General features: G+C 44.9%; 1 protein-coding gene across 3 annotated transcripts in view; it reads right to left on the bottom strand.

Annotated features, from left to right (window-relative positions):
* The window catches only part of Pcgf5 (polycomb group ring finger 5), a 112642-nt gene that overhangs the window by 73754 nt on the left and 13562 nt on the right, over positions 1 to 25326 (bottom strand). The window contains exon 1 of one of the 3 annotated variants that reach the window (NM_029508.4): positions 8058 to 8150. The exons of the other annotated variants lie outside the window; for them this stretch is intronic. The gene's annotated coding sequence lies outside the window, so the exon portion shown is untranslated. Of the gene's footprint in view, positions 1 to 8057; positions 8151 to 25326 lie in introns of those variants that run through there. 3 annotated transcript variants of the gene reach the window in all.

Raw genomic sequence — 25326 nt, 5'->3', positions numbered from 1 at the left:
TTGTGTTTGGGTATCAATGGCGTTTTATTTGCCAAGGAGAACCTTAGTCGATGAGCAACCATAGCTAAAACTACTGCTATTTTGCATGGTCACTGAAAGCAGGGATTAAAAGCACCTCTTTGAAAGGAGAAGTCTGGCAAGTGGAAGAGTGTATGTAGGTAGGACACAATGTTCCACACCAGCAGGTTCCAGCACTTGGCTGAAGTGTGTCTCTTCTCCCACTATGCCTGTCAGAGGACACAGGTCAATAAAAGAGCAACTTCGATGCTAAGTGGACAAGTTTTTACATTCTTGTGTATTTCTTAAATAAACGTGTTGTGTGCCGTTTTGAGTTGCACCCTGTATGTGCAGGAACTACAGAGGCAGAAGACCGTGTCAGAGCCTCTGAAACAGGAGTTACAGGTGGTGCTAAGAGTACCTAATCCGGGTCTTCTGCAGAAGTAGCAAGCCCTCTTTTCCACTGAGCCATCTCTCCAGCCCTAGAAGGTATATATATATTATATATATATATATATATATATATATATATATTATATATTATATATATTAACTCTTAGACGTCCGCTCCTTACAGATTCATAAGGCATGGCTACTCTAATACACTCCATTGACCATCACCAACACCAGACAGTGGGATAGGGATGATGAGTCTGGGCCCAATCTGGCTGCTTCCTGTGCAATTACCACTTGGGAAGCATGCTAAGTGGACTAAAAATACTCATTACTTCTTGAATTAGTGCCTTCTCTCTCCAGAAGCTAGAACTTCGGCTAATGCTAGGATGATCAGAACATTAAAATGAATGACATTAGTGCAAGATAAAACACTAAAAATAATTCCTGAGATCATATTTATAAAAAGCAATCAAGAAAATAAGATAGGGAAGAGGGGCTCTTCTTTATGACAACTACTCTAAGGCATAAAAAGTCATTAAAAATAGTCACTAATGCTATGGCTTCAGGCAACAATTTCTAGGGATCAAACAGGTAAAGAATGTCGAGGAACCAAATATTTAAGTAGTTTTACAATACTTGTCCAGTCAAATTCTATAGTTCTTTTTTTTTTTAAAGACTAAATCTTTTTATTTATTTATTTATTTATTATATGTAAGTACACTGTAGCTGTCTTCAGACACTCCAGAAGAGGGAGTCAGATCTTGTTACGGATGGTTGTGAGCCACCATGTGGTTGCTGGGATTTGAACTCCGGACCTTCGGAAGAGCAGTCGGGTGCTCTTACCCACTGAGCCATCTCACCAGCCCAAAATTCTATAGTTCTATGTAACAAAATTTTATGTTGCAAAATTTTAAGTTACAAGTACTCACTATGTACTAGTGAGGGAATGAGACAAAGGAGCTCACAGTTGACAACACTAGTAAAGATACATCCCATAGCTCCTAAGTTCAGGTACTTACAAGGATACATTGTTGTCTGTGCCATACATAACTCCTGCCAAAAGTCTATCTTGACTCTAACAATAGGGAAATATAAAGCAAGCCCTGGCAAGGGCCACTTAACGAAACAAATGACATAAGCTTTAGAAAAACAATAAAAAACAAATACATACTAGGAAGCTTAAAGGAATGGGACAACCAAGTGCAATGTGCAATTCCGGGTGGGCTCACTGACTTCAACTGTCGTTGCTGTGTTTAGACAGGGTGGAAACAGGATAGAAAGGTGTGCACACTGAGCTAGCTGTGCTGTGTCCATGTTACAATCCCTGAACATGACACGGAGTCTCCTTCTTAGGTGATAAAATTAAATGTGACATAAACAGCTGCGAGAATTATACAGGGAAACACCGAACAGAGAGGTACAGAGGGTATGGTGGTGTGTGGGGCAAATGGTGAATAGCGGGGAACACGGACTTCCCTTTGCAAAGCTCTTGTGACTCGTCCATGGGCTTTGAGTATGTCAAAATAAAACTTGGAAAGATTCAACACCAAAAGGGGCAAGACAAATGGTGCCCCACCCCCAGGCTTCTAACAGAGAAATCTAAGCACTAACAGAATCACCCTCCACACTGGCAGACTAATCATGATCTAGTGATTGAATACAAGACACAGGCCCAAAAGGATCCCCTTCTGTAAATACTTTTCTAAGGAGCAACGCTCTTTCCAACCAAATTCTCAGTCCTCAGCACAGGATACACAGCTGAGAACCAGGCTCCCCGATTGGAATTTACAGTGTGGTGGAAGAAAGCAGAAAATACGGAATAGAAGTCAGGTAGCAATAGCCGCTATCTATAAAGGAAAGGAGAGCCAAGGGGAACTTTGGGGGAATGGAGTGATATGTTTAAAAGGGAGGTTAGGGCTCACTCGCTTGCTCACTTCAGCTGCACAATTACTAAAACTGGAACAGTATAGGGAAGATGACACGGCCCTTGTGCAAGAACCACACACAAATTTTCCAAGTGTTCTACTCATCTTTTTAAAGGGGAGGGGTTAAAGGACTCTAGTCAGAGCACACTTGAACAAGACATGAAGGAGTTAAGGTACTCAGCTGGCAGGTAGTGGGGGCGGGGAGGGGGGAAGGTGGCAGGAAATGAGCACAGAGCAAGGCCTAAGCAAAGGGCTGAAGATAGAGTCTTCAGGCTGAAACAGACAATAGGGGATAAAGGTCGCAGGGCCAGTCCTAGCTCCCTGCTGAGACACTGTTCTTTGTTCTGACCCCTGGATTGCTGTCTCCCATCCTTCCCATCTACCCAGCATCCCCCTTGTTCTAGACACCAGCACAGCAGAGCCCTAAGGAAGGGCTCAGTCTCCTCTGAGTAGAGCCTCTACAAGGCTTTCCCTCACAACCTACCAGTCACCTCAGGAGATGCCTTCTTCATACACTCACTCCCCTTTTCTGTGATACTTTTTAAACCTTCAACAACAACCCCCCCCCCCCCCCGCCCCAGGTTCTCTTTGGAAATTACATTTGTTCTATAAGTGTCTAGTCAAGGCTGGTTAGCTGGTGGTGTTTACAACCTCCACGGTTTCTTTTCATAGAAGCAACTTTCCTTCCAGGATGTGACAGGGGCACCCACATCTCCATTCTCTGTTGATACAACATGTGCTTCTTCTAGATGTGAATTAAGCTCTGCAGCCAGAGGCAGTATCCTGCTTGCTCTTTGTAGTGATGGGTCATGCGGAGCCAGACACCTAGCAATTCTTTGATAGCAACGGGGCTGTTTTATACCCCAGAGATTAAAAAGCCAACTTCTTATTAATCTGATAGGAGTTGCCGAAGTGTTGACACAACATGTCCTCCAGTTGCTGTTAAGCATAAACACCCCACTAGGGATTCTGGTAGAATCTAGTATACGGTGCATGGGAGTGAGGGTGGGGGGATTGCATGCCCTTAAAACCCCTTTGGATCTTGACCATGATACAGTCAGCCAAACATCATCTAGGTGTGCAGACTGTCAGTAAAAGACTACCAATAGTGACTTACAACATTATTTCTATAGGAAGAATGAGTTTGGAGCTTGGCTCAAATAATTAACTTATCAATAAACTTTGGCGTACAGACTTGCCAATTTGGAATACTAGCATCTGTGACTGTGGGTATATTTTCCATAGATTATTTGCGACAGGCATAGAGGGCCATGGCTGCTATGTAGAAGGGTGGCAGACACTGGTTTTAGAGTTGTTGGACTAAACATATTACATATTTAAAATGTCCAGTAGTTAGGAAATTGTCAGCATTATCAGTACATGGTATCTGAGCTCAAGACAGGACAGCATGGAGGATCAAAGAAGCAAAGACTATGACCAGTGTAGTGATTCTAGTAGGGACAAAACGGGTAGTTCTGATGCTATAAAAATAACAGCTTGTGTATCTCTAGCCTCACTGAACAGTTAGGGCATAACCTGAATGCACAGAACCTAGTTTAATCACAAACACTGTTGCGTATGCAACACAGTTACAAATTTACTAGATAGTTCACAGATTTCTCTATGCGTAGTTCACACATTGGGAATGTTAGGAACGTCACCATTTCTAAGATTTTATGGAGAAGTTTAAACCTGAAGCTCAAGGAAAACTTGCCACATTGTATCCAGATAGCAATGTTCAATACATTCCTTGAACTTGCTGGCTTATACACCACTGGTTCCAGAGAGGAAACTGCGGCAGCTAAAACAGCATTGAGTGTGAAAGAGAAAGTGGTGAGAGGGAGAAAAGGGGGGGGGGGGAGGAAAGGGGGGAGGGAGAATCAGCACAGCAGCAGTGAATTAGTAGTGGGGGTGGGGTGGGGGTTCAGTTCTGTATCACTGATTTTTACCCTCTGGGCTATCCATCCCTTTAGCACTTTCTGGGCTCCCATGCTTGTCATCCAAGACTCCAGAGATCCAAACCGCACCTGGGGAAATGGCTCCACCGCCGATTTTACACCCAATTGCTCCTCGCTTTTGGTGATTTTCAAGCCGGGTAATTTTTAAAATGCTGTAAAGAATAGGAGCATCTGCTACAGATGACCAGCGAGAGATGTCGTATTAATCAGGGTTCTCTAGAGTCACAGAGCTTATGGGTAGTCTCTATACAGTAAGGAAATTCGTTGATGACTTACAGTCTGCAGTCCAACTCCCAACAATGGTCAGCAGTAGCTGTGAATGGAAGTCCAAGGGTCTAGCAGTTGCTCAGTCCCACAAGGCAAGCAGGTGAAGAAGAGAGAGTCCCTCTTCCAATGTCCTTAGGTAGTTCTTCAGCAGAAGATGTGGCCCAGATTAAAGGTGTGTGCCACCAGGACTTTAATCCTAGATGATCCTCAACTCAGAGATCTCCCAATTCAGCCACTATGCCTAAGATCTCTATGCCAAAATCCAGGCCAGATACATCTATCTTAGCCGGGCGTGGTGGTGCACTCCTTTAATCCCAGCACTTGGGAGGCAGAGGCAGGCGGATTTCTGAGTTCGAGGCCAGCCTGGTCTACAAAGAGAGTTCCAGGACAGCCAGGGCTATACAGAGAAACCTTGTCTCAAACAAACAAACAAACAAACAAACACAAAAAAAGAAAGAAAGAAAGAAAGAAAGAAAGAAAGAAAGAAAGAAAGAAAGAAAGAAAAGGGAGAAAGGAAGGAAGGAAGGAAGGAAGGAAGGAAGGAAGGAAGGAAGGAAGGAAGGAACATCTTCCAGCCTCCAGATTAAGATCACAGGTGAGCCCTCCAATTCTGGATTGTAGGTCATTCAGGATATAGTCAAGTTGACAACCAGGAATTGCCACTACAGACACTTACTGTGCTTTTACGATGCTAAAAGCATGGCGAGGCCCTGGACTAATCCGGCTCAGCACTACTTGCAGAATTCAAAATCAGCTAGAACCAAGAGTCAAAGTTGTTCCTTGTTTTGTGGCACACTATAAGCAGTGAGAGTTATCAAGTCATCCCATGACTCTCCAGAGGACTGCCTACCGTCTGTGGGAGTTGCCTGGGGTGCAGTGGAGAGCATATAAACAGGGCCAGGTTCTCAAGGAGCTCATGTTCATGAAGAATTAAGTATTAATTAAATTTATATCTGCTAAGTAAATACCAGGTAAGGGAATCTAAATTAGGGGGCATGAACTTCCATTTTTCTTGTTGTTCTTGTTTTTGTTGTTATTATTATATATGTATGCAGATGATGATGATGGTGGTGGTGATGATGGTGATGATGAAGATGAATGGATGAAGATGTCCTGACCATTATATATGCGTGGAAGTTAAAGACAAATTTTCAAGAGTTGATTCTCTCTTTCCATCACAGTTCCTGGGATCAAGTTCGGGTTGTAGGGTCCATGTAGCAAGTGCCTTTACCTGCTGGGCAATCCTGCCAGCCTTGGAGTAAAGATTTCTAACCAAAGATGAGACTACAATTTTTTTTTTTTATAAAAGCCTTAAGTCTGAACAGTCTGAACTAAGTTTAAGTGGGTAAATTCAGTATGTCGACCAGTACTGGAACTGATCTGTGTAAAGAGTGGGCAGCTAGCTTGGTGGCTACACCTCAGAGATAAAGGGAGTGAGTGTTAAATTCAAGGCCTGTCTGGACTATATGATCAGACTCTATTGCTTAAAAATAAAAACAGGTGCCGGGCGTGGTGGCGCACGCCTTTAATACCAGCACTCGGGAGGCACAGGCAGGCGGATTTCTGAGTTCGAGGCCAGCCTGGTCTAGAGAGTGAGTTCCAGAACAGCCAGGGCTACACAGAGAAACCCTATCTCGAAAAACCAAAAAATTAAAATTAAAATAAAAAAAATTAAAAAACAGGGCTTAAAATGGGGCAAGAAATGTTTGCAAACTAAACATCATTTTTTATTTTATTTTATTATTTGGGGGGGGGGCAGGGTTTCTCTGTGTGTAGCTGTTTTGATAAGGCAGCTGTTTTCCGTCATCCCTGCTTCTGTAAGTAACCCCAATAAAACTCACTGCTCACTAAGCTGGACTCTGGTGGGATCTTTTATGGAGTGGGCAGACTTCTGTGTGTCCTGTCTCCCCAGGGAAAGTCTCTCACACAACAGAGCAAGATCTGAATCACACAGAAATCTTTAATAGGTACCAATCTACAGAGAGCATCTGCTTATTTTGCAGATTCAGGGTTCTACTTAATGGCTAACAAAAACTTAGACAAAAAAGGACATTTTCTTAAGTATGTCCAAAGCATATATAACTGTTCCAGGATAACACAGAGAAGACATGCAACCCCCACCCCAATCTAACCTCCACAGCACGCCCACCCCCACCTCTCTTGAGGGCTGTATCATTTTTCTAAACATTTTAAATATGCAACACAATCCTGGCTGCTCCAAACTTTCCCATATGGGGCTAATCTTGATAGCTGTATGCGCTAGAGCCGTGGTTCCCAACCTTCCTAACACTGCGACTCTTTAATCCAGTTCCTCACGCTCTGGTGATTCCCCAGCCATAAAACTATTTCATTGAATCTTCATAACGGTGATTTTGCTACTGTTATGAACTGTAATGTAAATATCTGATACTGCCGATGACCCACTGCTCGATAACCACTGCTCTAGAGACTCAACTGAGCCAGTAAAATCATACAGAGGTGGGCATCTCGACCTGACCCACAAAAGGGATAGAAAAGTCCTTTGGTTGTTTTGTTGCTGTTGTTGTTGTTTTGGCTTGTTTGCTTTCTTTCTTGCTTTCTGCTGCTTATTTGCCGTCTAGATGGAGACATCAGAAAACCTGCTGCTTGCCTGCTCGCCCTGCGCTGCTTCCTGTCTTTTCTGCCAACACCTTTCCTTGCTGCGTCCTTCCTTCGGCAAAATCCCCTGTATGAACACGAAGTGCATCAACCTTTGTGGCAAAGCGTGAGCCTTCCGTACAAAACGTGCAGATTGGAAGTCACTTCCACAGTAAGCCCTGCGCTACAGGTACATTCACGGTGCTTCTCTCTCCATCCACCTTCCTTCGTACCAGCATTAAGCACCTCACAAAGATCAGTAAGTTAGCCTCTATTAGCTGAAGGCACTTAAGTGACAAAGCAAAAAAACCATATCTTCTCAATAGCTTATAGGAGAAAAAAAAAAAACAAAAAACAAAACAACAACAACAACAAAAAAAACTCCTGACTCTGTATTATACATCATACCAAGATTCTTAATTAACAAGAAAGATGGGTACCATAAAGGACCAAAATAGGCGCTAACAACGAGTCTACAAAATGCTATCTTTTTTAATCTTTGCAGAAATCCTATGAACTAATTTGTATTTTAGCACCCTCCCCCCCTTTCTGGATGAATAAGGATGAATAAACTGAACCACAAAATGAAGCTCACTTTCCTAAGGTCACAATGCTGGTGAGGCTCAAATTCACCGTACTAAAACCTTTAGAGTTCACAGGCTTAAGCCCTAGACTATGTGAAAGAAGTCGACAGAAAATCATATTAAAACAAACAAACAAACAAACAAACCCACACACATCACTACCACCTCCTGCCCCTCCACCACAATCACACTTACATAGCCTGCTTATATAAATCATTGTTCTGAACGCACAACGATGTCAAAACTAACTTCTTACCACAACCTAGCTGAGCAAGTGTGACTACTTCAGAGTTTGCAGAAGAAACTGAACTCACGTTTTTTTGTTCAAGGTCACAGTACTAGTGAGATGCACGATGGGATGGGACATAGTCTGGGGCATCCTGGTCCCCATGTCCAGAAGCCCCGACTCTAAGCGGCTGCTCACCGAAATCCGGAGAGCACCAGGCAGCCTGGGAAGTCTACTCTTCAGAACCTCAGAGGCTGGAGAGTGCCACCTCAAAGCACCGAGCCAGAACTAACCCAAAGTCACCATGAACAGACCAGAAGGTTTTCACTCAGCCTTGATAAGAAGGCAAAAAAAAAGTCACACACTTGAGCAAAGTTTCATCCAAGATGACACTTGAAAAAGAGAAGGATTTTTTTTTTCTTTCTGGAAAATTCAGTCAATTCAGAACCGAGAAGCTATTAAAGTGTCTTCTTACAAATCCTCTACAGAAACTGGTTTTGTTCTTGCAGCATCGGGGTTTCTTAGAATTCCCTTGGGGGGGGGGCTGTGGGTAGTTAGAGGAGGAGGAACAAAAAGAGAGGACCTTGGTCCCTGACTTCACTTTCAAATAAGCGGCTCCGCTGATGTATTTTACATGCTGGGCTTCCCCTTGTGTTTTGCGATGAGATTCTGGTCTAAGCCGGCAGCCCTCCTCAGCTGTGATGCCTTCCCACCGCTTCGCCTTAGTCTTTCTCCTTTTGCTTCTTGCCTGCCACGTCTACCCATGACCATGCTCTGGCCATTCTCTCACCTGACCCTCCCATTCCTCTCCCTCCTGTCAATCATCACGAGCTAATGCTTACTACGTGGAAGCTCTGGTTAGATATCTGTGTATGCGTTGCAATGTGGAGTAAACACTCCAGGGAACTGAGTTCGGTTACATCAATCCCATTCTCAGAGCAGAAACCAAGGCTTCATTTGCCTACTGCCCAATGAATTCTCACTAGATACGTAATGGGGACACTGAAAATCTAGTTAGCCCACTCTAAAGGCCCAGCAGGCTACCCTACCCTTCACCCACTTCAATACTGTTCCAATTCCCACTGGGAGTTTGTTCAAGACTCAGTCTGTTGAGAACAGAAGACCAACAGGAAGAACCTTTCTCTATGGTACAGCTTTTCCAGCAAGACCTGGACACCACTGAGCACTGCCTGTCACAGCACAAAGCAAGACCTGGACACCACTGAGCACTGCCTGTCACAGCACAGCAGCATCTGCTCGAAATGCTGAGACTGTTGGATCCGGTCTCCCCTTGTTGCCTGGACACCACTGAGCACTGTAGTCCATGTCACAGGGCAGCAGCATCCCTTGTTGCCTGGACACCACTGAGCACTGTAGTGCCTCGTCACAGCGCAGCAGCATCTGTTCGCAATGCTGTGACTGTTGGCCAGGTCTTCCCTCATTAGAGCACTTCTCAGAAAGAGACCACATATGTTTAATAATCGATGTGAAGAGCCTTAGTAGGTAGTCGGGGCATCTGCACTCTAGCTTTGACCAAACCCCTGAAACAGGTGCTGTCACTGCCCCATCCCCAGCTTCCTCAAGAACTCACATGGAAGGAGTTTTCTGTCTCTGGGAGCAGGCTAGGCTATCCTGAGAAGTTAACGGTAAACGCAGCACTGCAGCCTTTCTGGCAGGTCTCCTCTGCAGACAGAGTAGAAACGCTGGTGGACCTCAGGACAGTCTCGCGCGGGGACAGGTGGGCAGATAATCCAAAATGTCTAGGTGACATGTGAGTGGGGGAACTTCGGAGAATGGAGACTTGTCTCTGGAGTGGCCTGAAGGGACTGGGTTCCCAGAGTGCACAGCAGAGATGCTTTTCTGGAATTCACCCTTCTTGAGTGACTTTTCTCTCTTCATCCCGTTTCCATACTTGCCTGGTAGTGCTTCGGGGAGGGGGTGTGTGATGGTTTGTATATGCTCGGTCCAGGGAGTGGCACTATTAGAAGGTTGGGTCCTGTTGGAGTGGGTGTGGCCTTGTTGGAGCAGGTGTGTCACTGTGGGTGTAGGCTTTAAGACCCTCATCTTAGCTGCCTGCAAGTCACTGTTCTGCTAGCAGCCTTCATTTGAAGATGTAGAATTCTCTGCTCCTCTTGTACCATGCCTGCCTGGATGCTGCCATGTTCCTGCCTTGATGATAATGGGCTGAACCAGTAAGCCAGCCCCAATTAAATGTTGTCCTTATATGAGTTGCCTTGGTCACGGTGTCTATTCACAGCAGTGAACCCAAACGAAGACAGGGTGTTTCTCAAGCTTTTGTGATAGGAGGGGGTAAGGGAGTCTGTGCTATGGAAAGCCACACTAATTACTTTATCACCTCACTTCCTCATTTGCCAGACAGGATGGCTCCATAAGTATCTCTAAGGCTTCATCAATGAGACCTACAAAACTTCAGTAGCAAACTAAGACTGACCATAAACTTTATTTTTTTCTAAAACAAAAAAACAAACAAACATAAACAAAAAAAACCCCTCATTTACTTTTACTTTGCATGTGTGAGTGTTTGCCTACATGTATGTTTTATGTACTGCATGCCTGCCTGGTGCCCAAGGAAGCTAGACTAGAGTATATGATCCCCTGGAACGGGAGCTAAGGATCACTGTGAGCTACCACGTGGGTCCTGGGAACCAAACCTGGGTCCTATGGAAGGGCAGTAAGAGCTCTTAACCACTGAACCATCCCACCAGCCCTAGAGGTCACTAGTTGTTAATGAACACCCTGCATCATCTGATATGCATCATATCATCATATGTAAAAGATGAGGCCTTGTTTCACCTACAGTAATGTGGAAGGTGCTCAGGGACACAGCTGAGGCCTGGAAGCGGGGCTTTCGTGGAGTGCTTTCAAGGATTGCTTTAGGATGCAGGGATGGACTTTGCCCAGGTCACTTCCTCAAGGTGAGCAACAGGCAGTGACTGAGGCCTGACGATCACAGCCAAGTCAACAGAGGGCTAAAAAGCCATTCTAGCTCCAGACTCCCCGTGAGGCTGGTAGGGCAGAAAGTTGCCTAATTTCTCCTTTGGCCTCCTTACCTCCAACTCTCTCTATGAGCGGGGGTGGGGGGGGCGGGGTACAGAGGCCAGAGGAGGATATTAGGTATTCTGTTCTTGGGTCTCTGCCTTACTCCTTTCAGATAGGATCATGATTCCTATCATTGAAATTGGAGCTATGAAACCTCAGTGATCCTGAGGTCTCTACCGCCCCCCCACCCAGGACTGGAGACACACACACAGCCAAGCACAGATTTTTCCATAGGTATTAAAATCTGAACTCCGCTCTTCATCCTTATACAGCAAGCAGTTATTTTCCTCTCCTCCCTGCCTCTCTTATACAAAGAGTGCCACCTTTCCCCTGCGAGAACCAAAGCTGTGACAAGAAAACTTTTACATTTACATATGAACTTCTCTGTACTGTGTGGAACTTTACTGACGGAGGCAGGAGGCAGAGCTGTCCTTTCTTGACGCCCTAGAACCCACAAATGAGCTGGGGAGAAAGAGAAAGGCAGCGGGGGTTTTTAACAGAATGGAACGAGGGAGACACAAACCTGTTAGGTTTGGGGTGCAGTTTCAGTTTCTGAACAGAGCAAGAAATACGTGAAAGGTCGGCCGGTAGGGCCAGTGAAACTGAAAGCAGAGAACACAGCTGAGGTGGCCAGAGACGATGACATAAGAGAAACATCTGAGGAGAGCTAGACCCGGCTCCCTGGCAGGTGACACAGTGGGTACACAGCCAAGACTCCTGCAGTACAGCCACCCCTATCTAAAGCAGGGTCCTGGCCTTCAGAAAACTCCCTCTGATCCACAGAGGTTGGGCCACGAGATGAGAGGCCAAATGTCATGTGGAAATTCCCAGTTAAGTGCAGGGTTGAATTGGTTCTACTGTGGAGCCCAGGGGGGGATCCCCGGGGTGCTGCCACCAGAAAGGACCTTTACAGTGAGCCTTCCTGACAGCTGAAGGGCAGGGAGGGGCCTGGGCTCCTGGTGACAGTCAGCCTTGCTCTCTGGAGGGAAAGCTGGTCATGGCCGCAGCTCTGCTGATGGTCATGCCTATGCATCAGCCCCTCTGCTGCACAGTGGCCAGGAGGTTGGAGGTGTGGCGAGTTAGAGGCACTGAAGTGACTGATACTTAAGGTGATAAGCTGTGGAAGAGTCTAGAAGAAGCCAAAGGGGTTGGTCTTACTTGAAAGAGGGTGGCCCCACCGAGAGAAGGAAAGTATCAGATGCAAGGACAACACACATCCCAAGGTGGCGCTGAGAACGGGCAGAGGGGTCAGCTCTCGTAGGGCCCTCTGGCTTCTACTTTAAACCACGTGATGTAGTTGGGTAGAGTGACATAACCTGACATTCCTGCAGCCCTCTGCTACTCTTTAAATGTGAACTGTCCCCTCCAGGTTCACATTTGTGCACTAGGTCCACAGTTGCTGTCGTTGTACTGGAAAGTCGGGGAGCTTTCTGAAGCCTAGCTGGAGGAAACAGCTCACTTGGGACTTGAGGTTACAGCACCCTCTTTGAGGCTGCCTCTTCCTGGCTGCTGTCACGCTATAACCAGCCACTGTATGGTTCTTGTGCCACAGTGGAGTCACTCCGGTCACTATCCTGTCACCATGCCTCCCCTGCCATGACAGACCGTGGTCCTGAACGCTGGGCCACAGTACGGTCCCCTACATTCTCTCAGTTATTCTGCCACAGCAATGAGAACAACTAACAAGCTTTCTACAGGATTTACTTTCTTACAAAATACTGACTTCACAACCTGACCAACTAAACATGCTGTGAGCTCACTACCTCAACCCTAAGTATGTAGACTGTGAGAGAAGGCGCTGTTTGGCCACTGGTAAAGTAATTAACCGTCTCACTTATATGTAATTAACACAAGGAATCAATAACACACCATCTTGGGAAGAGCCTGCGTTCCCTTCATATATGACGGTGTGAACCCAAACCCAAAAACAGACAACAGAGGTCTATACAACTCACTACTGTTAAGGGCAAAACAACAAAAGTTTGTATTTCTTTGGGACACTTAGATGATGTCCCCAAACCGAATTCTATTTCTCACTTCTAAAGACTGATGCCAAGAGTTAAGGGATGGACACAGGTGCAGCAGCCGTGTGGGAAGGTTCGAATGCGTGGGTTTCATTCACAGGTCACGTGCTCGAGCAGAGTATCCAAGAGAGGCTATTATTATAATGAGACTGAATCAAGGCAGGACGTTTGGGAGGTAGGAGGTGGGCAGAGCCTGCTCAAGGCAGGAAGGTAGCTGTGAGGAAGAACCAAACAAAGGGTCACTGTACGCTTGCTCTGCCACCAGAGCTTCCCCTGATCCAGGTGAGTCTCGGGTGTGGCCTCTGTTTGCAAAACTGTTTGGAATTCACTGGCAAAACCAAATACGACTTCTATGTATGGATCTTTGTAATGCACCAGTAGTTTGTCACTCCCATTGCTGTGTGAGACAGGGTTTCATGATGTAGACCAGGCTGACCTCAAACTCAAAGAGATCCACCTGCCTCTGCCTTCTGAGTGCTGGGATTAAAGGTGTGTGCTACCGTATCGGCTGACTCCTGGTTTGGGTGTCTCTTCGTAATACTTAATGAATTCACTAACAAACTATTAAAAAAAAAGTGACTTATGTTTTTAAGGGGGAAAAATGGGAGTAAGGAAAGGATTATTGAGATGTGATTGAACAAAATGAATTCTTCTGTTCCTGGAGGGAGGGGAAAGGTATGTCTGGGGAGTAGGGTGGCTGCCCAGAACCAGTCAACAGAGATGTCAGCAGAGCTGAGGGTCCACTCTCTCTGGAAGCAAGGCTCCCACTGTCAGCCCTTTCATCACAAAATTCACAAGTCCATTGTGAGCTTAAAACTGCCATTTAACCTCACTGACTCTCTCCCTTCAGTGTAAAAGGCGGGCTGCCGTATAAATCGCAGCTGCCAGGGGTTAAGTAATATAACACAGACGTCACACTTAGCACAATGCTTGAACAGCAGCAAGCCCTCAATAAATGTCAGTGCTTGCTGGGAGGCCAGCACTGCCTGTGGTGATCTTAGTTTCCACAGCCATACATCGGGGCAGCCACCCTTGGGAAATAATATGGCATAGAGAAGTCACATCGACAGACAGGAATATGCCTGGAGAACTGGGGTATCTCAGATCAGGCACCAGACACGTCAACAGCCCTGTAGGTGATTCCGGCCGCAAGCTTTGAGCCTGCCCTGTGAATACCAGGTGGAACAGGGACGGGCCACACAGCCACGTTCCAGACTGGAGAAATGGTGGGAGATAACAGGTGATTACTGTTGTTTGAAGTCATCACGCCTTGGAGTGGTCAGACCATGGGGTGAGGATGGGAGTCAGGGGTAAGATGAACAAAGAATAATAATCATAAAAACTATGTAGTCTACAACCATAGTGTTGACTCCTTCCAGATGGGGGAAGTTTGAGGGCAAGGAGAATTTCAAGCTACACACACACACACACAAAAACACACACACACACACACACACACACACACACACACACACGCACAGGGGGGGGGTTGAGAATTAGTCTGTGTGTGTGATGTAGTTGGGAAAAGTAGTTCATAGGAATACATAGGAGTGCACAGGACGCCAATAAATCAGTTTTTCATTGAGAAGGAACTGGGTGGCTGTGTGTGCCAAAAGTACTGTGTGACATTCTGTTAGGGTATTATGGAAAGTCTCTCTGAGGATGCAACACCTCTATTAAAACTTGCAGGACTGAAGCCATGGAAAGACTCACGATAACAAGAAATAAGACATCACAATAAACATGAAGGCCCTGCCTGGGTGGGAGGAGGCATGGAACTCTACTCTGAGTTTCCACGATGCCAGGGGTGCTCAGATCTTTTGATACACAGTACAAATGGACAGACATTGCTTAGAAAGTCAGAGCTATCAAGGACTGGGTACTGGGGTCAGAGGTAGACAATTTGCCTAACAAGTGCAAGGTCCCAGGTTTTATCCTCAACACACACACACACACACACACACACACACACACCAAAACAAAACAAAACAAACAAAAAAACAGACTATATCAAAACTTGAACTTTATAATGCAGATGCACGATTCGGGGCTGGGGCAACGGCTCAATGGTTAAGAGCACTTTTTCCCTTGCAAAAGACCTAGGTTTGATTCCCAGCAACCAAGTAGTGGCTCACAACAATCTTTAACTCCACTTCCTGGAACTCTAATATTCTCTTCTGCCCCCAGGGTCACCAGGCATGCACGTGGTGAGCAAATATGCAGAACTCTCAATACACATAAAAATAAAACAAACAAAAAAAAACTTCTTTAAAAATTGAATGCGGGACTTGATTATGTTTTATTTGGAGTTTAGCGGTAGCACATCTCTGCACCGGGCACTCTTCACTCCCCCAATCCCTTGGCACTTTTCCATTCCAGCTTTTATCAGTATTTTACTTCCTCTTTTCCCTGTCCTCACAACGTCCAAGCTGTGAACTCAGCCGCCACCACGTGGAGACGCCCACTGCGCCATTCAGTCACATGCACCGTCTTGCGACAGACTTAAGACTTCACATGGAGCGCCTGGCCAGCAGGGAATGGGAACAGAGGTATACAGATAAGGAATGCCTCTCCATCTTATCTCCATGATTGTGGTGGCCTCCTTCAGCCAGGGCTTCCATTTCAACCTCTGTGCTTTCAAATCCTTCTCTTCTCCCAGACTCTTGTATCCAACTGTTTACTCTACGGCTTCTCTTTGGCTACTGTAATGAATTACCCAAGTTAAATTTTATTATTTTATAGTTTTATGGTCAGGTGTTGGCGGTCCTTGCCCTGGCTCTTTGCTGGAGGACACTCACATCTTCAGGCCCAGGCCCTCCTTCCCCCATCTTCAGTCAGCAACAGTCATTCTTCCACAGCTGCCTCAGCGTCTGACCATCACAGGAAAAGTTCTCGGCTTTTAGGAATGGGTGGAAATAGGAGAGGCACCCAGATAATCTCGCCTCTCCAAGTTAATTCACTGACATTCGCAAAGACCCTCCCACCACCTACGATGACACAGCCACGTGTTTTCGAGACTACAATTTGAAACACTTGAGAAGCTCTGTTCTGCCTTGAGAACCACATGGTGTCCCCGGCTGGTTGGATGACAGACATCTCTTAGTTCGTATGTTCAAACTGACCTCCACTCCTCTCCTTAACATGACACCTGGTGTCTTCTTCTCCTCCGTTGTCCTCCTCCCCACCCCCACCCTCACCCCCGTCCCACAGGAGTATTTATTTCTGTGTAGTCCTGGCTGTCCTGGAACTTGATTTGTGGACCAGGCTGGCCTCGAACTCAGAGATCTGCTGGGATTAAAGGTGTGCACCACCTGTTTCCTTCATCTTGGCTGACAGCAGCTCCATCCTCTAGACGTTCAGGTCTGAATCTGAGCATCTTCGGCTTCCCTCCCACATGTATACATTCCAAGTCACAAAGAACAGACCATCTTTAAAATACATCTAGACTCTGGACGCTTTAGTGTCTCCATTACTACTGATTTGAGCTGCTGTTGCCTTTCGAGGGGAATCCTGCAGTTATTTCTAATTGCTCTTCCTGCTTCTCCCCTGGAGTCTGTTTTCAGAGAAGCCAGTGAAATTATTATTATTTTTTTTTTTTAAAAACTAAATAAGTCGATTGATTGCTTCTGCGATCAAAATGTGTAGTGTCCCCGAAGCTCACTTGGAATAAAAGCCCGAGCCCTTTATGGTCTCCATCCTCCACGGAATTCCTCTTCTGGCCTCAGCCCCCACTCAACCTCTTGTCTTCTGTACTCCAGTCTCAGCAGTCACCTCCAAGCTACACCACTTTGGGACTTGGCTCTTAATTTCTCTTCGCCTGGGGCTCTCTCTCTTGGCCAGCTCCCTTATCCTGTAGGTTTTTGATCACTGATTTGTACCAAATCTCCAAAAAGAGGTGTGATGAGAATCAAAGAACTCAAAGAAAACCCAGTACTATCTCAGTTCTGTAGGTCGCGGTACAGTTGGGTCCATGCCTTACATTCACAAGAGGGACCATTTTTCAGCCCAGTGAATGAATCTTTCTCCAGCTGCTCTGGTTTTTTGCTGGGTCCCTGGTGGCAGCAAGGGGGGAAGCTGATCTATTTCCTCAAGGCTGTTGTTCCCTGTCCTTACGCTTCCCCACGGACCCCTTTATGCTGATTTGGAATCAAACCACTCTAACCTCTAGACACGTCCATCCACTAACCAGTGTGATTTTTCTCCTTTAAGGGAAATCTCCTATTGTAAGACACTTCATTTTGATTGCATGTAGAAAGTCGACAACAGCCAAGCTCTCTGCTCCCCATTTATCTTGGATCCCTCCTTTTCCAATTTTCCTATTTCCATAGCTCTCATGGCCTTGTGAAAAACATAATAATACTCACTATGCTTACTGAGACTCGTTCTCTGCTGGCTGAGATAGAGTGTCTGTTGCTCATGACAGTATGCCAAAGACAACCCATCAGACAACTCAATACTTAGTTCTTTGAGGAGTGTCCTAACCTAGACTAGCTCTAAACCCATGTCTCTAGGGCTTTACTGTTGTCAACGTTTCTTTGGGTTCCAACGGTTTGGAACCACCAACCAGAAGAGATTCTGCACTGGTGGCGAAGAAGGTGAATACATTTCCTCTAAGTGTACCCCGTAACTGTTGGCAACAGCGTCTACTAGGCTTGATCCTCATGGAGAAAGGGGTACAGAAGGCCTGCTGAGGGAACAGATCTAATTATAATTTCTCTGAGAATAAGAATGGTTTTTTTTGAGGGGGGTGGAGGAGGTGGAGTAGAAGGATGGAGGGGAAACTGTGGTCAAATGCAGCATACGAGAGAATAAATTAACAAAAGGAGGCAGAATGGTTTCTTTTTAGACCATTATCCAAATACAAAAGCCACACAGATTGAGTTCTAGAGTTCATCTTGTCTCAACGTCTTTAGAAAACAAATGGAATAAATTAGTAATAAATGTGTTCTAAAAATCCCTGAACTGCGTGCTCATTTAAAGGATCCTGTGAAATGAGGGGAAGCTGCTTAAGTTTCAAGCACAGATTGCCCCCAACGAGCTTTTGAGACTAGAGAGAATGGGAAGGGGGAGGGCCTGGGGGGGGCATGAGATGAACATGGGCGGGTTTGAGAACCAAAGGCGTTTTAGAAATAAAACCCAAACTTTATAGAACACAGAATGAAGCTCAGAGAGTGTGAACAGCCATCTCACCTCACACAGCTGGTCAGTGATATGACACGTCAGATACTTCCTATTGCTGAACAAAATAGTGAGAAAACTCAAATCTCTTATCCCTTCATTGTTTTGTTGTTGCTATAGCTTTGGTTGGTTGGTTTTGTTGCAGTCTTATGCAGCCTAGGGCACTTCTAAGGTTGGCCTGGAATTCTTGACACTCTGTCTCTTCCTCCCAAGTGATGGGATTATAGGCGGGCACCACCACACCTGGCTTCCTGCTGGTTCCCCTTAGGCAATGTTCATTTAATGATCTGATTCTCTACTTCAGAGGGCTACATCCTATCTGGGCTGGATGTTAACAGTGAGACACTGCCCGAGAGTCTTACACTTGTCCCAACTCTCAGTAAGGATGCCTCACTTCAGGGGCAGTGCTCTTGACAAGGGACAGACCCCAAGGAGCTTGGCCATAAGTCTTGTAAAGTCACAGTGGCTCTCGGAGGGCTGCTTAGAACCCAAGGGCACAAGGGCAAACCACCCATCAGGAAGCCAGGAGGGTCAAATGCGGTATTGTCTAAATAGATTACCTAGATGCTAATGGGGAAAGATGACCAACAATGCAAGAATCTTGACAGTACTTGTATTTATAGACACAAACTTGCTGCCCATAGAAAGACAAAAATGAAGGAAATCACATTTTAAGAGAATATATGCTTTTAGTGAGACTCTCACATAAACACAAAAGGCAGCAGGAATTGATGTGAAATAATTCTAAATTTATCAAGCCACCATGCACTGCATTCTGAATTCCTATCATAGGAAAAGAGAAATGGCATAGTAATGCAGATCTCGATTTAATACAAGACGCCGGAGACTATTTGTTTGGTATTTCTTAACAGTCTTCCATTCACTATTGAGCCGCTGGTATTTTCTTAACAAAAAAAAAAAATCAAGAAATTGGTTTAATAAGGGGATCTACCCAGAGTGACTTATTCAATGGGAAAGCATCACTCTTAGAAGGAAAAAAAAATATGTATTTTTGGATCCACCAATCATCTAGCCTCACCATGGTTACAGGCTATGTTTCATAACTGTCCAGAATCACACTTGAGTCAAAATGACCTTGGTAGTAATTTGAACCAAATCTCCTATCTCATACTCAGAGAAACTAAAGCTTAAAGAGGACGGGCACATTGAGTCTCCTCACTCCCAAGGATCACTGTGGACTCATAACGCTTTATGACGTCAATGTCTGCACCCCTAAAACCCGTACACTGAAATCGTACCCTCCAAGGTGACCCTGCAGATTAGGCCTTCTGAAGGCAGTTACATCGTGAGATCGTAGCCACGAGATTAGTTACAGCCGAGATTCACGCCTGCCTTTACCAAAGACAGCCCAGAGACTAGTCCATCCTCCCATTCGACACAAAGCAGAGAAACCAGGAACCCTACCCTCACCCCAGGCCAATCTGCTCATGTCTTGATTTGGGCTCCCTCGCCAGTAGAATGAACTTTTGTTGTTTGTTAATCTATCTGGCTTATGGCATTTTGTTACAGAAGCCCGATGACACTAAGAAATCACTGCCGAGAAAAAAAAAATTATTAGAAAATAATTACAATTTCATCTGTAAACCATAAAAAAGTGTTTAGGTGGTTAAAAATTTTCATGCATTTCCACATGATTGAAAAGAAACTTCTCTAACTTGTTTTTACAGTTAAAATTTCAGTGTAACTTGAATATAGGTGGGCTCCATACTGCTTCATGTGACTCTAGGGCTCTAGACTATTTGCTTTTAATCAAACAGGCAAAAGACATCAGACAACCCATGTGGACTGTGCAGACCTCTATGAAGATTTTCGAATTCCTTCCCCCCCCCCCCAAACAGGGTTTCTCTGCGTAGCCCTGGCTGTCCTGGAACTCACATTGTAGAAGTGGGTGGTCTTGAACTCAGAGAGGCGTCCATCTCTGCTGCCTGAATGCTTGGATTAAAGGTGTGTGCCACAACCACCTAGCACTTTTTCTAGGTGTTTTTTTTTTTTTAAAGATTTTTTTTAAAATCTCAGGTATTTAATATTTATGATAGTCTGATGGGTTTCAGTTTCTCCATTTTTTATACAGATAGGTATATATCCATATACACACACAAATATACACAGTGTGTATATTTGGGAAATAATATTTGGGAAAAATTTTATTGACTTGTATTTGGCAGGAAAAGACAGAACAAAAATTAAATCAATGTAATTTTAGCTAAATATTTCTAAAGTGGAAATGATCTTAAAACCCCAGCCAAACATGTGCAGATTCTCAACACTTTATCTAGACATCTTATTCATTTGCCTGGCATTTATTATATATGCTAGATAACTGTGCGTTGAGCTACAGGTTACAAACTTAACCACCACAGAATGTGAGTTATGGGGGAGACAGGTGTACCAGGCCATGGTTGTGGCACAGCAAATGTACCAACAGTGGGAAAAGAATGAAGGGAGGTGGCTAAGTTCTGGGTGGATGAGGGGCAATGTCGATAGCAGTCTTTAAAAGAGGGTAAGCAAAGATAACAGGTTTCACAGGGAGGTTCCTATATGCACAAAAGCCATGACCAGAAATGGAAGGACGTAGTCAGGTGCTGCAGAATGCAAGGAATGCGCTGTCCCCTCACCCTGCACCCATACCCCAGACGCCATGCGCTTGATGGTCTCACTTTCAGGCCACAGTCCCCCAGGTCATCAGGCATTTAACACTGTCCAGCAAGCACTCACCTCCCTTGTGCCAGCGACCCTCCTTCTCTCCCATTGCTTTTCCAAGCAACAGGGCATGAGGGTGGGAAACGTAGACCAAGCTCAGGAGGTCCTAAATGGTACTCTGTGATTTGGGCTTTATTCTCTGATTAAAGGTGGGCACAGACATAGACAAACTTTTTTTTCTAAGATAAAAGATAGAAATTGGGGGGGGGCAAGGAAATCATTCTGGATTTCAAATAATGAGGGACGGACTAAAGGAAGTGGCCATGAAGAAGATAAAGGTTCCCTTTGTGACTGATAGTGAAAGGGTGGAGAATCCCAACTTCTAGAGACAGACAGACAGACAGACAGACGGACGGACAGACGGATGACAGGGGATGAGAATGCACGTGCATGTACACATACGCTTGTGTATGTGCCTTGGTACACATGTACTGAGGTCAGAAGACAGCATAAGGAAGTTGGTTCTATCCTTCCATCATGTGGGTTCTGAGGATCAAACTCAGGTCACCATGCTTGGAGGAGGCACCCTGACACGCGGAGCCACACTGCTGGCCTCAAGAATCCCAACTTATTAACAGCACAACCATATTCAATTGTAATTCATGAAACTTGAGGTGTTGAGAGATCCGAGAAGTTGTCATTAATATGATATGAATTGCTTCTTCTTTTGCAACAATAATAGAACAGCTGACGTTTGAGCCCAGGCCTATGGTTTTGGGCCAGCTGAATCACCCCTCTGTCAGGAGCACTGTAAGTTCCTGAGTTTGACAATGGTCCTTCTAACAGGGTGTTAAATCACCCAATTTGGGGAGAGGATCAAGAAAACATACAGAAAATATCCTAAAACTTCCTAAGTAGTTGTCAAAGGAAACATGTACATGATACAACTGTGGCACTGTACAAATTTCAGCAGCGCATAGACTTACAAATGATCATATAGAGAGATTGTAAGATGCAAACATAGACATTTCTAAAGAAACCTCAAAGCTTCCAAGTTGTGTTCACAGTACATGGCCTTCCTGATCTCATGGTGCAAGGACAGAGAACCAAGGGTCTCCTGAGCTGAGGGATACCTAATTAATACTTACTCCTCACTTCAGAAAAAAGGACCATTTTTCTTCTTGGGTTTGCTCCCATGAGAGCCACACCCAGCTCATCTCCAGTGACCTAGTAGGAAGAATCTCTTCTTCACAGACAACATCCACGAAGTGACGTCTTAGGTTATCTACGGCACCTCCTGGATTGCTACAGAATCTACACAGGAAGACTTTGAGCCATGACTCAGAGTCAAAGCGTGCTCATCTCGTGGCAGCGGTTTGTATAAGCCTCTTTGCATAAATCAGAGGCATCTATAGGTGACTCATATCTATCAGAACACACTTCAGGCCTTGGCCCCTCCCAACTCAATCACTGTCACTACAGATAGGTCCATGCGCCAGCATTTCCAAAAGCCAAAAGATGATTCTGAAGTGAACGCAAGGCTGAGAATCAGACACTAACCAGACCTTGCTAACTAATGTAGTCTGACTCTCCATCCCCACCCCCAAAGGCAGCCTTTGGGGCAGACTCTCAATCCCTTCCCTGAAGATGTTCTGCCATCCAATGATTGTGGAGCACAGTCAACTGTGAAAAGCACGGGCAGATATCTCTTGTATCATTTGGGCAAACTGACCTGTGTATGTCAGGGACAGGTCATTAAAGCAGTGTTTCTCAACCTGTGGGTCGCAACTCCTGGGTGGCAAGGGGAGGAAGGGGAATCAAAGGACCCTTTCACAGGGGAAGCCTAAGACCATTAAAAACAACACACAGATATTAACACTGTGATTCATAACAGTAGCAAGATTAGTTATGAATGAGCAGTGAAATAATTTTATGGTTGGGGTTCACCACAATATGTATTAAACGGTCTCAGTGTTAGGAAGGTTAAGAACCACTGCCTTAAAGACGACACTAGCCTACTCACATTAAATATGTATAAACATAAAATAATATCCCAGCAACCGGCCTGGGCTTTCACTGACCATGGACAGAGTATTAGAAGCAAGTCCTGGTAGATTCCATACGCACCCGGCTCAGGCGGTGATTCTTTGCCTTACTGAATGGAACCATGGAGAAAAGTTTTGTTTATAACTTGCCACTAAAGGTTTTCTCTGATGTTCATAATATTTATCTATACCACAAAAATTTCTTCTTTTCCACAATTTCTTTAGCCAAGAGTCTAATGCACCAAGGCCTCTAACCTTGGAGAAGCATGATTCTTACGACCCTTTCTTGAACATCTATCATCTTTCTTAGAGCTCCTTTGGCGGTTTCTGGTGACACCAGCTGCAGCTAGAATTGCTGTTCTTGGTGAATTCCCGGTAGACCTTAGCTGAGAGACTCAGACACACCAGGGAGACCAAGCTGGAAGGCAACCTGAGGGTGCAACCCCCGGACCCCCAAGCGGCTGCACCAAAGGTTAAGACATGAGGATATTACAATAAGGTCAGATCTACTTGAATTTCAATCCTAAAATCTCTCCACAGAAGATCTGAGATAAAGTCCTCAAGGTAAGAAGCTCTTGCACAAATGACCATTGGCTCTCTGACTGTCAAAGTGGGAAGAGGCGGGGCCGGGTCCAGGTGTTCTCGAAAGCAAAGATATTTAAATACTACTTGGGTAGAGGAGTTAGCCTTCCTGCAAATGGGGAATGGGAAGTTTTTTTTAAGATAACTGGTTCCTTGGGGCCAGCCCAAAGTCAAACACATCAGAGTTTGGGGCTGGGGACATCATTTGGGATTTGAAAAGCTCACCCAGAAGGTTCTTAGCAGGAAAGAGCCGTGCTGGAATCCGAGCTGTGCAGAGAATTCTAACTTCAAAGCAAACGCCTGTCTTATCTTTTAATATACACATTTCTAGATGAATCCAGGCGAATGATTGGATCTAGGTGAATCTCCAGTCCCCTCCTGACCTCTGCATTAGCTTTTTCTTACTGATTTTAGTTTTCCGCTACACTAGCCCGTGGAAATTATTTAGAAATTTAAAGTGTGCTACCACTTGCTCCCAAAGGCAAACCAGACATAAACATTTTACCCGCTTCTTCTAATATTTTATTTTCTATTGCAAAACAACATGTGTAGTCTAAACTTTATTGATATATTAATTCTAGACCTTTATTAATATATTTTTCAGGTACCTTATTATATAGTAGCTTGTTCCCCTCCTGCATATCTGTAATAGTCAATCTTTTCTGCAGCCAAGTATGTCCAGGGACAGTATGTGGTCCATGTATCCTAATATAGCTGCACCCATTGTTGTTACCGTACTACCATAACAGCTGATGGTAGCTGGTGTTTTGACCTCCAATCCATTATTCCCCACGATTTAGCAAATAAAGAGTTAACATCTGCTCCAGCAGGGACAGATTATTCAAAACTTGCCTTTACTCCACAGAAGGTCCCTGTTCTGACTTGTCAGTGGCCTGGCTACCAGTTGGTTGTTAAATATTCTGAATATCGCCTGTAGGTATGAACACGTGATTCATCCCTTGCTATCTGAATGTGACGCTCTTCCAAACATGCCCTTGTTCTTGCAATCCAGAGCATAACACAGACTGACCAGGTTCTAACCCTAGAGGTGAGGGCAAGCCTTCATGGATAGTGGGTGACATCATTCGCTTCAAATGCTCACCCTGAACTGGATCACAGGAAAAACAGTAACTAAGTTCTCCTTTAAGTTACAATTTAGAAAGTTTCTATTATATTACAGCTGTATAGACTTTATTTTTTTCCTTTTGGTTTAAGACGAGGTCTTACTATGTAGCCTTGGCTGTCCTGGTACTCCCTATGTGGACCAGGCTTGCCCTGCACCCACAGATCCAAGTTCCTCCTCCCTTTGCCTCCGAGTGCTGGGATTAACAGTGTGAACTGCTTTGCCCAGCTACTGGGACTTTCTGGTAGGGCCTCCACCAATCCCACTTGACAGTTTTTCTTAACTGATAAGCCCTTGGAAAGCCCCTCTGAAGGGCGTTTTACACTAGGTCTGAAGGGTAAGATTGCACAACCGTTTAGCTTTTATTTGGAAATTCATGTCGGTCTCTTTCCCGAAGCCATCCTGCTGTCTCTCTGACTGGGCTGGCTTCCTCTAAGGCTGCTAGACTGCTTTTTAAACTGTCCTTCTCGAGTTTCCTTTGGTCTTTTTCCTTCTGTTTACATGTTACATGTTCAGTTACATGTTTCTGGAATCCCGTATGTTTTTCTTCCCTGACTTATTCCCACATGTTAATATAAAAATAACGCCCAGTAATATGTATCAATTAAATAGTCTTAATTCTTCTACTTCATACATACTTTGCATGGATTTTTAAAATTTTTAGATTGAAAATAATATCTATTT

This window comes from Mus musculus, chromosome 19, assembly GCF_000001635.26.
Source record: "Mus musculus strain C57BL/6J chromosome 19, GRCm38.p6 C57BL/6J".
Classification (NCBI taxonomy): Eukaryota; Metazoa; Chordata; class Mammalia; order Rodentia; family Muridae; genus Mus; species Mus musculus.
Note: the sequence above shows the minus strand (reverse complement) of the source record. Positions and strands in the feature narration are given on the sequence as shown.